A 5,362-nucleotide genomic window follows, 5' to 3' on the forward strand; every position below is an offset into this window, starting at 1 on the left:
TGTGCCAGTACCATGCTGTCTTGATGATGACAGCTTTGTAATAGAGCTGGAAGTCCGGAATTGTGATGCTGCCGGCTTTGCTTTTCTTTTTCAACATTCCTCTGGCTATGCGGGGTCTTTTCTGGTTCCATACAAATTTTAGGAGACAGAGAGAATCTTAAGCAGGCTCCACACCCAGCATAGAGCCTGATGCAGGGCTTGATCTCACGACCCTTACCTTGAGATCATGACCTGAGCTGAAATCAAGAGGCAGATGCTTAACCGACTGAGCCACTGAGGCACCCCAGGGTGTTTTTTAAAATAGAACTGGTTTGGGGTGCCTGGGTGGCTCAGTTGGTTGAGCAGCTGCCTTCAGCTCAGGTCATGATCCCAAGGTTCTGGAATCAAGTCCCACATTGGGCTCCTTGCTCAGCGGGAAGCCTGCTTCTCTCTCTCTGCCTGCCACTCCCCCCGCTTGTGCTCTCTCTCTCTCTCCCTGACAAATTAAAAAAAAAAATCTAAAATAGAACTGGTTTACCAGCACACTACTTTGCTATGCAAAGGAGATTGCTTTTTACTTCATAGGCAGTAATGGGAAGGCCACTGACTTTTTCACAGTTGAGTGATATAGTCAGATTTGCACAGCTATGTGGCGTTCAGAGAAAGAAAAGGGCCTCACCCAAGGCAGCAGTAGCAGACCTGGAGTATGGGGAATGGAAAGATTAAGGAGTTTGTCTGATTGGATGTGAGAATTGATAGACAGGATGACTGGGCAGATGGCTGAGTTAGCCTCCAACAGAGCTGGAGAATACAGAAAGAAAAGTTAATTTGGGCAACAAGTTGATTTCTGGAAACATTGAATTTCAGAATTCCGAGGGATTAGGCATTCATATATATGGCTGTGGAATATAGGCATGAGGCCCAGACAGATCTGGGAATCTCCACAGCGCCAGTCACTTAAGTGAGCCCTGTCCAGGCCCTGCTGGCCAAATCTATTCTGTCCTCCTAGCTGTGGCAGTCTCTGTTGCTGAGCACCCATTCTGTCAGTTTTTACCTACACTCGTAATTCTTTATGCCTCGAGTAGAAAGACACCTCCTCTGAAGGCAAGGCTGCTCTGACCAGCTGGCCCTAGGCGATTCCACCTCTTCTGGATGTATAGCTCCCTCTCTGCCAGGAGGTCAAGCCAAGGTCTTAAGATGTCACCTAAAATGCTGTTCATGTGGCCCAGCTTGTATCCTTAGTTGATGACCCTCCTTCCCCAAACATGAGCTTGGGTCACGGAGTCACACATTTCTTTTTCAACTCTCCCCCCACCCCAGGTGGATTTCCACAACACCTGGCGCAACAGAGGGAAGGCAACTTTAGCTTCCCTTCCTCGAGTGAGGGATATGATAATTCCACTGTCTGGAGCATTAACCTCGGTCTCTCAAGTACCTAACCTGTTTCCTTTCTAGGACCTAGGGACTCTAGGGAAAATGGTATTCTTGGAGGCTGACCATGACCTTTCAGTTTCCTGAGGAAGTTTTGACCTTTATCAAATTCCTTCAGTTCACAACAGATTATTAACCTTTGTTCGCAGATGGAGATTTCAACCAAATTCCATAGGCATTTCAAGTAATTTTTAAATGAAGTGGCATAATAATGTGCTTAATTCCTGTCAGGTCTATCACCTCCAGGCCCCTACCTCAACAGAATTGGAAATGATAAACCAAACACAGACATTTTGAGAATGAATTTTTAAGGCAAACTTTAATGCCTGCTTACTATAAATATATTCATCAAAGGAATTCTGGAACCTGTCATAAATTGATGCTATTATACTTAAGTATAACGTAGATCAATTTTCCTAAACTAATAGAGTCCAGACATATTATCATTTGTTAAACAGAATAAAAATGTGCGTTTGCAAAAGTATGTAGGTGACTAGATAACTTCAGTAATGGCTTCACTGTAAAGCTTGAGTTTTATCCTTAATGCTCTTTTTCAATGTAGCACTGACATTTAGTCACCGAAGAAAAGCATAAAGGGAAAAATACTCTAAGCAATGCTTTGTAATCTAGAAGGCTTTCATTTAAAAATCCAAAATCCCTTCACTAAGCATATTTATATAAAGAATTTTTCCATTTGAATTTTTACATTGTTTTTAAACATCTAGAGAAAATATTTTTAAAAATTCAACACCTAGGGCGCCTGGGTGGCTCAGTTGGTTAAGCGACTGCCTTCGGCTCAGGTCATGATCCTGGAGTCCCGGGATGGAGTCCCGCATCAGGCTCCCTGCTCAGCAGGGAGTCTGCTTCTCCCTCTGACCCTCCCCCCGTCTCATGTGCTCTCTCTCTCTCTCTCAAATAAATAAATAAAATCTTAAAAAAAAAAAAATTCAACACCTAGCTAGCTTTCAAATGGTAGACACTATTTACTTTCATCTCCATACTTAGCTCTAAAATAACTGGATTATTTTTTGCCAACATTTCTCAATACTCTCACATGGAAGCTAAGATAAATCAGGGCAGATTTAATCTCAAAGGGTTCTTTTGGCATTTAGAAGTGGCAAGGAGATTTATTTATGAACCATTATCAACATAAATGGAGATTGCTCTTGGGACATAATCATCTACTTTATATAAATAGGATATAGCTACATGGCAATAAAAACACAGGATTCACTTAGATAAACATGAAAACCAACATATTTAGAGTTTTTCTATTTAAGTATACATTATATTAATTTCTAGACTTTTAATATAAGAAGGTAACTTGGATTGGAATGATTCTCAAAAATATAATAGTTGAATATTTGAACTTGAATGAAAGGAACTTATTGATCAATGACAAACTGGTTTTGGCTTTAGCTTAATAATGTTTATATTAAATAAAGAATAAATTACTATTTTATCATCACATTATATATACCAGCTTAATGAAGACATAAGTCTTCTTTTATTCAAAAATAAAATGAAAAGTCACAAACCAATCCAATACGTAAGGTGAATCATTTTACATTGGGCAAATCGTATCTTATTTTTTCATATGTAGAGAATGTTTGAAAAAAAAGTGGTAGCTGTGGCATAGTTGAAAAGACCATTGGCTTCAGAGCAAACATAGCTGGACATGACAGCTGGCACCTTCACTTTTTAAATAAATGGACAAATTAATCTTGTATTTAATTTTGAGCAAGTTTCTTTAAATTCTCTTTAAACTTTTTTATATGTAAAATCTGTGAAGATTAATATTTATGTTAATATATTTAAAGTCTGGCATGAAGCCTAAAACATAGTAGATGCTCAATAAATAGTAGTTACCCTGCTTGAAAAAAACAATGGCTCCCCATTGCACTCAAATTAATTAGCATGGCTCCAAAGATCTTTCATGATCTGGTACTCCTTATATCTGATGGCTTTATCTTCTAACATGTCCCTCTTATACTCTGTACCGGTGGTCTCCAAAGCAAGGTACACATACACTAGGGGAGGGATAATAGACCATTTTTGTGCCCTACCTATATCCTTCAGACCTTAATACTTTAGTGTACACCAGTCAATTCTAAAAGGCAGTGTCTACATCTCTTTGGGTATACTTTCTCCAAAGTTGCAGAAGGTTACTCAACCCATTCATGCAAAAAGCTGGAAATGAAGATTTGATGCCTCCTTGGAGCAGTCTTCAACCAGTGACTGAAGGTTGTTAAATACCCCAGCTTCATCATCCCTTAGGAGCAACAAGTCTGAGACATCTGTCAAGGACTGTGAAGGGTCTGAGATTTTACCCTGCCTGCAAGCTGGCAGGTTAGCCTGCCACAGTTTCCTGGATGCTAACAGAAGACATGAGTCTGTTGGGCCAGAGACAAATGACTTTATGACAGCACAGCAGGCAGCATGAGCTTCGTGTTTCCATTGGTTTCCCTTGATACCCAAATCCCATGGGGGTGATGTGGAGTGGTCCAGGTGGATGGGGGTGATGTGGAGTGGTCCAGGTGGATGGGGGTGATGTGGAGTGGTGTAGGTGGATGCTATGCACACAATGGATCTGTGTCATAGCTGAAGGACCCCAAGCTTAGAAATCCCCAATCTTGTAAGGGGCTGCTAGCAAGTCTGCCCAAACTTTGTCCCAGAGAAATACATTCTCTTTGTTATCCAGTCAGGAAACAAATTTGCCCTGTGTCCCTGGACTGAGATATTATCTCTATATTCCAAGGTTGTTTGCAATGCAAACATCCTTGAAGATCTAGAACAGGACAAAACTGTCACAAGATGTGTAGAAAATCATGGAGAATTGTCTCCCAACAACATGCCCTAGATCATCACACTTCCCCAGCAGGACTGAGCTCCATAGTGGAGCTTGATAATGTTCCCTTGATTGGCTTCCTTCCCTCCAATAATTTCTCCACTCTCTAACGGTGTTTTCTGAGATCACCTTCCAAATAAATGACTTGCAGATACCTGAACAAAATTGGAATGCTCCTGGGAAAGAAGAAATGAAAAAATGGATGATGGATCAGTCACCAACAAAGTCCACTAAGCCTTACTTAAATTTCTCCTGCAGGGGTTAGAAGCATTTACTTTAGGCATTATATTTGAGCTAATCTAAGAAAGCAAACAGAACTATCTTGCATTAATTCAAAATATACAGTTTTAATTGAAATGCATCTTGCAGTGTTCCCTGAGCAACTGATTAAATTACCTTATTGGCATAAAACTGCTAGGAAATTCATTGGTCCCAATCATTACCCAATAAGATGACCCTGTCAAGGAAGAGAATGGACTTTATGACATATTCTATTATATATGTTCAGAATAGAATTCAGTGACCCTGCCATCACTCAAGAGAAAACAAGATTTATTTACTCATTCCGAACAGTAGGATGTTCTTTATTTTTGAGCCACAATGGTAGGATTCACTTTAATTGCACATATATAAAATCCAGAAACACCATGTTTTTAGGGGATAGCTATAGTTGTAGCCACAACAAAAATAAGGATGCTTTCAGTTTGTTTCCCCAGATGACATCTAGCTTTCTCAACTTACAATTTTCATCCCTTTTACATTCTTCAGGTTTAGTCAAGATGTTCTAAATGGCAAGGTCTGCTCTAGGAAGAGTTTCATTACTGCATCTATAAAATTACTGGAGGACAATGCTCTTCTAGTTCATTCTTTCTCAAAGTGTGGTATCTGAACCAGCAGCATCAGCATCACCTGGAGGGAGATCCTCAGGCCCCACCTCAGACCTACAAATTTGGAAACTCTGACGATGAGGCTCAGCCTCTCTGTAACAAGTCTTCTGGATGATTCTAACACACACTCAGGTGTGAGAACCACTGCTTTAGAGTCTACCCCCAAATCCTAATTCCAGTAAGGAATTACATGACTTCTAAGTCAAGGAAAACAGGT

The sequence above is a fragment of the Leptonychotes weddellii genome, chromosome X, assembly GCF_054177405.1.
Source record: "Leptonychotes weddellii isolate Sample4059 chromosome X, ASM5417740v2, whole genome shotgun sequence".
NCBI lineage: Eukaryota > Metazoa > Chordata > Mammalia > Carnivora > Phocidae > Leptonychotes > Leptonychotes weddellii.